This window comes from Pongo abelii, chromosome 1, assembly GCF_028885655.2.
Source record: "Pongo abelii isolate AG06213 chromosome 1, NHGRI_mPonAbe1-v2.0_pri, whole genome shotgun sequence".
Taxonomy (NCBI): domain Eukaryota; kingdom Metazoa; phylum Chordata; class Mammalia; order Primates; family Hominidae; genus Pongo; species Pongo abelii.
In genome coordinates this window covers 110242903-110255797 of record NC_071985.2, presented here as the reverse complement: position 1 = coordinate 110255797, position 12895 = coordinate 110242903, and the positions used below count along the sequence as shown (strand labels likewise).

At 40.6% G+C, this 12895-nt stretch overlaps 2 protein-coding genes across 2 annotated transcripts in view; one reads left to right on the top strand and one right to left on the bottom strand.

Annotated features, from left to right (window-relative positions):
• The window catches only part of LOC100447686 (neuroblastoma breakpoint family member 12), a 2265351-nt gene that overhangs the window by 1936608 nt on the left and 315848 nt on the right, over nt 1-12895 (bottom strand).
• Nucleotides 12178-12895, top strand: part of PDE4DIP (phosphodiesterase 4D interacting protein) — a 29952-nt gene continuing 29234 nt past the window's right edge. The window contains 2 exon segments of the mRNA NM_001133742.1: nt 12178-12256; nt 12553-12745. The gene's annotated coding sequence lies outside the window, so the exon portion shown is untranslated.

Below are 12895 nucleotides of genomic sequence, written 5' to 3'. Positions count from 1 at the left end.
GGAAAACTAAACAAGAAATGAGGCTTTCTGGGTCTGCCTGTATGTCTTCTCCATAAGAAAAAGAGGAGACATCGAATCAACCAATAAGAAGAGTCCAAGTGAGCATCCTCAAATCTTTTGGGATTTGGCGCTTGGGGACATGAATAGTTGTCTGGGATACATCATGTTCTCAACAGTTTCTTTATAGTAGTAGGATCACCTTCTTATAATAGGATTACCTTCTTGTTGCTATAGCTGTACCCAACCTTCCCTGCTCCCTTGAGTGCTTGCAGTGAGCTCCACTTTTCCTTTTGCTTAAACAGCTTTTCCTGAGTCCTCCTTACTGATGGTTGTGACTTTAATTATATACATCTCTGTCCTTCCAGACAGATCCTTGTGTCCTCACTCTCTGATTTCATTGAGGATCTTGGGTGAGAGAGAGGGACCTGCAGGATGAACAAATGTCTACTCTGAGACAGCTAGATTGGGAGGTTGGCTGGTCACTGATGGTTATGATGACTGTGGGACAGTATTAACTTCAGAATAAATGAACAGGAGACACAGATATGAAGACAGTCAGATTCTGATTGATATGGTCTGAAGTACTCCTGGTATTGCAAGTCATTTGCTCTAATTCTCAACTGTAGGCAAACTGATTTGTAAAGTTGCTTCTTCTTCAGCCTTCTTTCCTGTAGCCTAGCGTGGAGAATCTGACCAGACCCCATTTTGAGGAGGTCAGCCCCCCCGGAATGAACTTTTTACATTAGGGCATTTGTATTTCCCTCACAATACTTGCCACATTACTTGGCATAGGAGAGATGCTTAGTGTAATTATGAGTTAACAAGCCTTTGGATCAGGGCTTGACTCATGATAGAAAAAGTATATTTCCTGCTGGATGGAAGAATCTCTTGGGTAAGCACCATTTTTCTTTCTATCACCTTTCCTTGAAAATACATCTTCAGCTTTGGGTAGGAGGAATCTTGTTGTATGAAATCATTGCAAATTTACTTCATCTTTTCTGGAGTTTGAGGTTGTGACTCTCCTGCTACCAATTAAATAAAGCTTACTTTGCCATAACTGTTTTGTGTCCAGATTCTCAAAATTTGTTTGCTTGTTTCTAGGAAAATGGTCCCTTAAGATAGATTTTGAGCTTCTCCTTGTTATGTCCTTGGAAGGTAAACTTTTGCTTGACACCAAGCTCCCTTCCTACTCCAAGCATTCATATGCTTTTCCTAACAGACACATCCCACCTTGTCTTTCTTCTAAGGTGAGAATCACCTTTTGGCCAATGCAAATTGCTTCCTCCTTATTTTTTGGACTCATCCACCTCAGGAAGCCTCAAGTCTGGCCATGATAGTAATTTTCCCTAGATTATCTCCCACAAAATTCTATTATCAAGCAGATATAAGATCTATAATAAATACCTATGAAATTGCTGTGAGAGAAACTAGAGTATCAACCATTGCTTTTTTTATGTGAAGTTTTGTAATGGAGAAAAAGTTAATCAAGAATAAAGATTCAAGCTCAGGTAGTGTGCATCTATAGTTGCAGCTACTCAGGAGGCTGAGGGAAGAGAATCTCTCGAGCCCACGAGTTCAGGGCCAGCCTGGGCAACATAATGAGACCCCCCCACCTCTTAAAGAAAAAAAAAATCAAGATTCAAATACAAAGAACAGACGTTAGTAGACAAAGTGTGATAAACTTGAAAAAAGCTATTTAAAAAAAAGTTATTTTTGATTGACAAATTGTAATTATATACATTTATGGGGTGTGATATGATTATATATATACACACACATATACACACACACATATGTATACACACAAACAATATGGAATGATTAAACCAAGCTAATTACATATTCATCAACTTGCCTACCTATCATTTTTGATGATGAGATATTGGAAATTTACTCTTATTTTGAAATATACATTATTATTGGCTATAGTCACCCTGGTATGAATATATCTTAAGACCTATTCTTTTTTCGATACCTTTGATCAATAATTCCCCCTACTCTTCCTTCCCACTCCACCAGCCTCTAGTAACCACCATTCTACTCTCTGCTTCTATGAGTTCAACTTTATTAGATTCCACATATAGGTGAGATTATGTAGTATGTGTCTCTCTGTGCCTGGCTTATTTTACTAAGCATAATGACCTTCAGATTAATTCATGTTGTCACAAATGACAGGACCTCTCCCCCAACATTTTAAGGTTAAATAGTATTCCATTGTGTATTATCTGCCACATTTTCTTTACCCATTTATCTACTGATGGACCTAGGCTGTGTTCTACATCTTGACTATTAATGAATAATGCTGTAATGAACACGAGAGTGCAGATATACCTTTAACATATTCATTTCAGTTCCCTTGGCTATATACCCAGAAATGGGATTACTGGATCATAGGGTAGATTCTATTTTTAGTCTTTTGAGGAAACTCCATACTGTTTTCCACACCAGTTGTAGTAATTTACATACCTATTCACAATGTGTGTGTTCCCTTTTCTCTGCATTATTTCTAACATATCATTTACCTTTTTGATAAATGCCACTCTTAAGTGTGAGATGATATCTCATTATGGTTTTAATTTGCATTTCCCTAATGATTAGTGATGCTGAGCATTTGAGAAAAGCTAATTTACATTGTGACAGATATGAAGCAATAGGATAAAAACAAAACAATGTCATTCAAACAGGATATCAGATTTGCACAGAGGCCTTTGTGGGGCAAATGGGAACCCGGCGCATAAAAAGTTGAATTATATGAAGCAATATCACGAGTGAGTTAGGATATGTGAAAAAAAAAAAAAAAACCGATAAGAGAGATATAATTAAAAATAGACCTAATGGATTCACTCTATCACCACAAATACTGGAAGCCCTGGGGTGTCATTTGGGGTAAAGAAATATTTACTTTCATACATGATCAAAACTAATGAAAAGGCTAGATCCTGAGTTACTTTTCAGGCATTTACATTTAAAACTTAAAGTTAGCCAAAGAAAATCCACTTTGAAATGGAAATATGAAAACCCAAATTAGCCTGGGGAAAAAATCAGATCCCTAGGCAATGTTTGATTTTCTCACTTTAAAGTGGGAAATTAGATCAGATGTACCTTAAGGTTTTTCTGGTGTTAACATTCATGGTTCATAATTTTTTCTTTTTAAAGAAAATAGGTATATTGAAACCAATAGAAGAAGATAACATATATCCAGAAGGCACTTTAATAATGGGTAAACTTCATTAAAGTTAGACATTATTTTTAAGCAGAAGGGACCCTTAAGGCCTAGAAAAGAGTAATGCTGTGCCCACACTCAAGACTAATGGCAAAGTGCGTTTTAGTTAAGTTACTCGGAAAGAGTTTATACAGAATGAGAACACCACATAGTTTAAATGAGGGATGGGATCATAAGCTTTCAGAAGTGGTTTTATTTGGTCCCCATTCCTTTATTTTGTCACAAATGCTGGGGGGCACATATGGAGATGGCCACCAGCCTGATTAAGCCTGTCAGCAGAGTCTTAGAGACAGACATTCCCAGGAGCCTGCCAAATCTCAGGCTCACAAAGTCCAAGTAAGATTGGGTGCCTGGGAATTGAGTGGCTTTGTCTAAGGATCTTTCTTTTTTGACCTGGGTGCACTTGTCTTCACAACCTCAGCTGCTATGCTACTGAATACCATTGCACATGCATACTGTGAATCAACCCTACCACAAACCTGTGACCTACGTTTGAACCTAACTGTGTTATGGGGAATAGCAAAAGTCAGTGGCTTTGCACCAACCCCAGCAGCTCTGTCAATCGTTGATCCATATATGCTGTTCTGGGCCCTGCTCTGTTCAATGTATTGGTCACCTGAATGGAGATATAAAGCATATAATTAATTCTACAAGTTATCCCCAATCAGGGGGCCACTACATGATTTGTGGAAATGCACGTCAAATATTTGGATGACTTGGATAATTGGGAATGATACAGTATAGCCAGAATGAATTTATAAGTGACAATTACAAGTCACAATATTTATAGAGACAAAAGAAAACAACATGACTCAGCAACAGCTGTGGGGGAGGGGTGGAAAATTCAGAGGTCAAAACTGACCCGAAGTTAAGTAAAAGCTCCAAATGCTGCCACTGAGAAGAAAAAGAAGCCAATGTGACATTGGGACGTATTAAGATTAATATTGGACAGACAGGCAGGAACTCCTTGTACTAAAGTAATTAGTCATATGCTAAGTAGATTATCATACTCAGATTTTTATTTCTACACTTTTGAGAGTGTGGGAAAAGACCAAAGATAAGCCCAAAATGAACAATAACAGAGTCTGAAAGTTAACAAGTTCCCATTTGAGGAAAAGCCATAAGATCTGCTTTAATTAAAACCTTGATGAATAACTTCAAGAGTGTCCTCGAGAAATAGAAAGGTGCTGGGCAGTTGTTCCTGCCTCTGTTTCTTCCACATGCTGAGATTTGTAGAGAGAGTTTGTCTGGCAGCATCGGCACAAAGATAATAACCAAAAAGTGAGGTTGGCTGCTTGGCAGGGTGGCTTCACCTCCACCTCCTAGTAGCTGCAGAGTGTGATTCTTCTGCTGCCAATGAAATAGTTGGTGTTGTCTTCCCTGTAGCTCCACGTTATTCTAATTCTATAACTGTATCTGCCGACTGTTTCCCCAGTGCCGAGTCCCCCCTCTCAGCTGTCCTTGAGGGAGTTGGAGTTACAGGCAGGGCATTAGGCTTTGCGCCCTGATATCTTAAGCCATCATCTCCCGCCATCCAGGACTCAAGTGTTGCAGAGCTGATGAAGCTTCCTGACTTGTGAGAAAACTCGCAGGACTCTGTCTCCTCAGGAAGAGAAAGAATCACTGTATTCACACCCTCCAGTCCTGTTTCAACCTCGTTTGTTTGCATTTGTTTTAATTCCTTATGTGCTTTTCTCCCTCACCATCTCTGGATTCTTCTCTTCTCCGTGGGGAAATTCCTCCTGCTCATTTGGTGTGTCCCTCCCACCCAAACCAGTCCCCAGGGCCCTTATGCCTGACTAAGGAGGTTCTGGGTAGGGAGTTTATTTTAGATCTGCTTTTTTTGTTTGTTTTTGTTCTCATTGAAAACTGCCTTTGCAATCTCATGTTTCTCTTGGGTCCTCAAACCATGATTTTCTTTTAGCTCATCAGGGTGGCTTTGGAGAAAAGTCTGGCAACTGTGGAGACCCAGAACCCATCGTTTTCCCCTCCTTCCCCGATGGGAGGAGACAGTAACAGGTGTCTTCAGGAAGAAATGCTCCACCTGAGGGCTGAGATCCACCAGCACTTAGAAGAGAAGAGGAAAGCTGAGGAGGAACTGAAGGAGCTAAAGGCTCAAATTGAGGAAGCAGGATTCTCCTCAGTGTCCCATATCAGATAGGACATTCTTCCCAGGGAAGGGGAGCTTGCGGCTCATGAGGCACCACAGCCAAGGGGTGCCTATCCCAGGCTCCATGCATTAATATTTCCACAAATTCTTTAAATAGAAGTAAGTAATATTGGCTAATGGTGATCACTTTCTGTTATTCAAATAATCCTGGTCTTAATTCAGTATAACAATGTCCACTATTATTGTGCATCTGCCAGTCATACATATGACAGTCTTGGTGGAAACCTCCTTGTTACATGACCAGTATTGCCGTTTTTAATTGAGCGAAATGTATAAGGAATCCCAGCTACCTAATATGTTTCACTGCTGTATACAGAACCAGAACAGTTCACGAAGGAAGAGGATTTTTTTTTTTTTTTTTTTTTGAGTTGGAGTCTCCCTCTGTCGCCCAGGCTGGAGTGCAGTGGCGCGATCTCGGCTCACTGCAAGCTCCGCCTCTTGGGTTCATGCCATTCTCGTGCCTCAGCCTCCTGAGTAGCTGGGACTACAGGCACCCGCCACCGTGCCTGGCTAATTTTTGGTTTATTTGTTTTTTAAGTAGAGGCAGGGTTTCACCATGTTAGGATGGTCTCAATCTCCTGACCTCGTGATCCCCGTGCCTCGGCCTCCCAAAGTGCTGGGATTACAGGCATGAGCCACCGCGCCCGGCCAGAGGGTTTCAATAGAGGCCCCTCCCTCTCCTCTCAGCTCTCGCTCATAAGGCCTTGAATCATAGAATATCAATTTTAATCATCTCTGCTGCTTTAGTAATTTTACAAAAATAGCAGATAGCTCATTCATTGGTTAGATTGGCCACTCTGTCTTTGATGGCTTTTTGTCAAAAGATACTTGGAGAACATGCTGATACTGTAGGGCTGATCCATTTATTCATTCACTCCCAGAACTATAATCATCACTGCCTGTTTAAAGTACAGCTATACAACTTCTAAATCATGCCCTATTGTTTCCCTGCATATTACATGCCACTTAAACTTCCCTGAATAATGTTAGCACTTTGAAAAGGACCTACGCATCTAGCCTCATGTCCTTGTTTCATAGCTGAGGAAATAGGCCTAGAAAGTTTCAAGTGACTTGCTCAAGTTTGCATAATAGTCTGTGTCTCCCAATTTCTAACATCTAAACCTTGCTTATATACTGTATACTTTGTCAATTTTTAAAAAATTCTTGTGATTGTTCTAAGTGCTGATTCTTTTGCTCTGAATTATCATAACTTTTTCCTTAACTTCTACTTAAAGCATATTATTTTACTTAAAATTTTGTATGTGTAAACTTAATTGAGTTGTCATGGGTAAAAACAGTACATCTCTTTTGATTCTATTGTTAAACCTACAATCAAACCATCTGTAGATATCCCTGTGGATTATTTTCCTTTGTCCTCAGAGTTACTAATGTGAAACTCTGATTTGTTCAACCCTCCACCCAACCTACAGAATCACTTATACTGTAGAAGCTAGAATCTAATGCATTGTTCTTCCTTTCAAGAATGTTTTGTTGAGTTTTTCTTTTATTTGTTTGTATTTTAAAACATCAGTTTTTTTTTTAAAACATGAAGTTAGAACATAATATTAAATATTCTTTTCCATATACACCTGTGCCCTCCTTATCCCCCTTCCACATCTCAGTTTTGGTAAAATACCTATCCCCTTTTTCTTTATTGAGAAACTATCTCATAGATTGTCTGTCTGTATCCTATGTCATATTTTCCTCCCAGAAACACACCACACAAGCTCTGCTCTAGGTTCCAAGACTCCTGGATTCTGAGAAAATCAATCTAGATACATAGGCCACTGCTGATCCTTCAAGTTGTGAATTACCCATTTCCTGTGCATCCTCTAGCTCTGGGGTTCTCAGTTTAGCATGCCTAAGAATCACCTGTGGGCCAGGCGTGGTGGCTCATGCCTGTAATCCCAACACTTTGGGAGGCCAAGGCGGGGGGATCACCTGAGGTCAGGAGTTCGAGACCAGCCTGGCCAACACGGTGAAACCCCTTCGCTGCTAAAAATACAAAAATTAGCTGGGCGTGGTGGCTCATGCCCGTAGCTCAGCTACTCGGGAGGCTGAGGCAGCAAAATTGCTTGAACCCAGGAGGTGGAGCTTGCAGTGAGCCAAGATCTCGCCACTGCACCCCAGCCTGGGCGACAGAGTAAGACTGTCTCAAAAAATAAATAAATAAAAATAAAAAAATCACCTGTGGAACTTAAGTAAAATGTGGATTCATAGGCCTTAGCTCTACAGCTTTTTTAACAAGCACCTTATGGGATTATGCTGTTGGTATTTCTCAGGTCTGCAGCTAGTACAGCAGGGATTGAATAACTTCCCTGTTAGACCCTGAGCTAGCCATACCATATATGCAATTTCATTTAAGCATCTGCTAACTCCACTAGGTAAGTGTTATCATCCTTATTTTATATAAAAGGAAACTGAGGCTCAAAGAAGTTAAGTGAATAGACTTGTTACAGCCATGTTTGCTTTCACTCAACCCTAGTATGAGTTTGTTGTTGTGGAAAGAATTTATCTGGAATGTCTTGGTGCAAATTAGCTGTTTTGGTCAATTTTCTTTCTTCAACAAATATGAATGATTTATGTAGCAGGCACTTGTGTAGGCACTGGGGATACGGGGTGAATAGGACAGACACAGTCCCTGCTCTCAAGAAGGTTATCTCTATCATGTGAGCCAGATATAAAGCAAATAATTATCTAAGTACATTTTGATTGTATTAAAAGTTCTGATTAGTGTTATTTATTTATTCTGTGTTCCTAAGTCCCAATGGTTTGAAACTGACTAATGATAAATAGTAGAACTATGGAATTCATAACAATAAATTTGTTACAGGAAAGGTGTTATTTTTTAACAGCATAAGTACTCTTGTTTATTCCAGAGGCTACTGAAAATTAGAACATATGAGGCTGCGTGGCACAAGTAAAGAAAACTAGCCTGCATGGGCTCTGAAATTGAGGCAATAATTAATAGCTTACCAACCAAAAAAACTCCAGGACCAGACAGATTCACAGCCGAATTCTACCAGAGGTACAAGGAGGAGCTGGTACCATTCCTTCTGAAACTATTCCAATCAATAGAAAAAGAGGGAATCCTCCCTAACTCATTTTATGAGACCAGCATCATCCTGATACCAAAGCCTGGCAGAGACACAACAAAAAAAGAGAATTTTAGACCAATATCCCTGATTAACATCGATGCAAAAATCCTCAATAAAATACTGGCAAACCGAATCCAGCAACACATCAAAAAGCTTATCCACCATGATCAAGTGGGCTTCATCCCTGGGATGCAAGGCTGGTTCCAACATACGCAAATCAATAAACGTAATCCAGCATATAAACAGAACCAAAGACAAAAACCACATGATATCTCAATAGATGCAGAAAAGGCCTTCAACAAAATTCAACAGCCCTTCATGCTAAAAATTCTCAATAAATTAGGGATTGATGGGACGTATCTAAAAATAATAAGAGCTATTTATGACAAACCCACAGCTGATATCATACTGAATGGGCAAAAACTGGAAGCATTCCCTTTGAAAACTGGCACAAGACAGGGATGCCCTCTCTCACCACTCCTATTCAACATAGTGTTGGAAGTTCTGGCCAGGGCAATCAGGCAGGAGAAAGAAATAAAGGGTATTCAATTAGCAAAAGAGGAAGTCAAATTGTCCCTGTTTGCAGATGACATGATTGTATATCTAGAAAACCCCATTGTCACAGCCCAAAATCTCCTTAAGCTGATAAGCAACTCAGCAAAGTCTCAGGATACAAAATCAATGTGCGAAAATCACGAGCATTCTTATACACCGATAACAGACAGAGAGCCAAATCATGAGTGAACTCCCATTCACAATTGCTTTAAAGAGAATAAAATACCTAGGAATCCAATTTACAAGGGATGTGAAGGACCTCTTCAAGGAGAACTACAAACCACTGCTCAACAAAATAAAAGAGGACACAAACAAATGGAAGAACATTCCATGCTCATGGTTAGGAAGAATCAATATCGTGAAAATGGCCATACTGCCCAAGGTAATTTATAGATTCAATGCCATCCCCATCAAGCTACCAATGACTTTCTTCACAGAATTGGAAAAAACTACTTTATAGTTCATATAGAACCAAAAAAGAGCCCTCATCGCCAAATCAATCCTAAGCCAAAAGAACAAAGCTGGAGGCATCACGCTACCTGACTTCAAACTATACTATAAGGCTACAGTAACCAAAACAGCATGGTACTGGTACCAAAACAGAGATATAGACGAATGGAACAGAGCAGAGCCCTCAGGAATAATACCACACATCTACAACTATCTGATCTCTGACAAACCTGACAAAAACAAGAAATGGGGAAAGGATTCCCTATCTAACAAATGGTGCTGGGAAAACTGGCTAGCCATATGTAGAAAGCTGAAACTGGATCCCTTCCTTACACCTTATACAAAAATTAATTCAAGATGGATTAAAGACTTAAATGTTAGACCTAAAACCATAAAAACCCTAGAAGAAAACCTAGGCAATACCATTCAGGACATAGGCATGGGCAAGGACTTCATGTATAAAACACCAAAAGCAATGGCAACAAAAGCCAAAATTGACAAATGGGATCTAATTAAACTAAAGAGCTTCTGCACAGCAAAAGAAACTACCATCAGAGTGAACAGGCAACCTGCAGAATGGGAGAAAATTTTTGCAATCTACTCATCTGACAAAGGGCTAATACCCCAAATCTACAAAGAACTCAAACAAATTTACAAGAAAAAAACAACCCCATCAAAAAGTGGGTGAAGGATATGAACAGACACTTCTCAAAAGAAGACATTTATGCAGTCAACAGACACATGAAAAAATGCTCATCATCACTGGCCATCAGAGGAATGCAATTCAAAACCACAATGAGATATCATCTCATACCAGTTAGAATGGCAATCATTAAAAAGTCAGGAAACAACTGGTGCTGGAGAGGATGTGGAGAAATAGGAACACTTTTACACTGTTGGTGGGACTGTAAACTAGTTCAACCATTGTGGAAGACAGTGTGGCAATTCCTCAAGGATCTAGAACTAGAAATACCATTTGACCCAGCCATCCCATTACTGGGTATATACCCAAAGGAATATAAACCATGCTGGCTATAAAGACACATGCACATGTATGTTTATTGTGGCACTACTCACAATAGCAAAGACTTGGAACCAACCCAAATGTCCATCAATGATAGACTGGATTAAGAAAATGTGGCACATATACACCATGGAATACTATGCAGCCATAAAAAATGATGAGTTCGTGTCCTTTGTAGGGACATGGATGAAGCTGGAAACCATTCTTAGCAAACTATCGCAAGGACAAAAAACCAAACACCGCATGTTCTCACTCATAGGTTTGAATTGAACAATGAGAACACTTGGACACAGGAAGGGGAACATCACACACCAGGGCCTGTTGTGGGGTGGGGGGAAGGGGAGGGATAGCATTAGGAGATATACCTAATGTAAATGATGAGTTAATGGGTGCAGCACACCAACATGGCACATGTATATACATGTAACAAACCTGCACGTTGTGCACATGTACCCTAGAACTTAAAGTATAATAAATATATATGTATATATATAGAAAAGAAAACTAGCCTGCCTGTCTTGAGTCCAAGGTTTCTAGTGATGGTGCTGCCACCAAGAAGCTGTGAAGTTTGGGCAAGTCTCACTCTTCCTGAGCCTTGGCTTTCTTGTATATAAAAGATCTTGTGGTAGGTCTCAGGTTGCTTCATGCTCTGGGGTATGTCTGAGTTTATTGTGGGCTGAGATGTGGGTAAGAGGTACTATTAGGAACTGTTGTCAGGACTAGACCTAGCCCTCAATTATGTGTTTCCTACAGGAACACCATGCTGAGCCTTTGCCTTGAGAATGCAGAGCTGAAAGAGCAGATGGGAGAAGCAATGTCTGATGGATGGGAGATCGAGGAAGACAAGGAGAAGGGCGAGGTGATGGTTGAGGCTGTGGTAGCCAAAGAGGGTCTGAGTGAGAGTAGCCTTCAGGCTGAGTTCAGAAAGCTCCAGGGAAAACTGAAGAATGCCCACAATATCAACCTCCTCAAAGAATAACTTGTGCTGAGTAGCAAGGAAGGGAATAGTAAACTTACTCCAGAGCTCCTTGTGCATCTGACCAGCACCATCGACAGAATAAACACAGAACTGGTTGGTTCTCCTGGGAAGCACCAACACCAAGAGGAGGGGAATGTGACTGTGAGGCCTTGCCCCAGACCCCAGAGCCTTGACCTTGGGGCTGCCTTCACAGTGGATGCCCACCAAGTAAGTGTGGGCTTAGATGGAATGAAAAACAATTGGAGAAGGGCTCAAGATGACAGTGTTTACCATAAAACGTTCTCCCATGTGAATCAGGAGGTACCAACAGAAGGGTCTCTTTGTACCACAAACAATAGTAATAATATTCTGCCTACATTCAGCCTTTAGAAAGGCTTTTACAATGTAAATATTTCTTGAGTATTTAATTTTTCAGATAACACACGGCATTGGCATGGGGCAATAAAACCAATGGCTGCCCTTGAGATACTTAATATGGTAAGGAAAGATGGCACACAAACAGGTCATTTTAACAGGATGTGGTAACTGCTGTAACATAGGGATGCATCAGGTTATGAGGCAGCCCAGACAAGTGGTATGTAATGACATCCCTTCCTTATCACTGCCATTTTTTTGTCACAGCTCATCACAGGTGTCTGTTCCTGGGCCTCAGATGGATTATTTGGATCCTCTTTAGGGAAGGAGCCATGCTGAAGATTCAGTAAAATGGAGAATACGGGGATTCTGAGAGAATCAATGGGATAGAATGTGAGGGGAGGTGAGTGGAGGGTTCCACCCCTTGTCTTTTTGACCACTGAGAAAACATTTCCTGAGAGCTCCTCTGTAGACTTGATTGGCGCTGTGCTGTGTGCTGTGTGCTGTGGATACAGATATGAAGCAAACATTATCCCAGCACTCCAGGAGCTCCATCTGGAAAGCAAGTCACTGCCAAATGGCATGAGAAGTGCTGTGACAGACTTGAGTAAAGTCCACAGGGTTCAGAAGGGGCGGTGGTCATCACTGCATGGGGGTGACCTCAGACTGTCCTGATCCCTGTATTGGCCCCTTTCACAGTTGGATAACCAGTCCCAGCCTCATGACCCTGGGCCTCAGTCAGCGTTTAGCCTACCAGGGTCCACCCAGCACCTGCGCTCCCAGCTGTCATAATGCAAACAACGCTATCAAGATCTCCAGGAGAAGCTGCTGCTATCAGAAGCCACTGTCTTTGCTCAGGCTAACGAGGTGGAGAAATACAGAATTATACTTAGTAAGTAACTATGACTTACTAGTAAAGAAAACTAGCCTGTGTGTCTTATAAGTTCTGTATGTTCCATACCTACGTAATGTGGTTATTGAGCACATGAAGTGTGGCTAGTGCAACTTGGACATTTGGTTTTATTTAATTTTAGTTAATGTA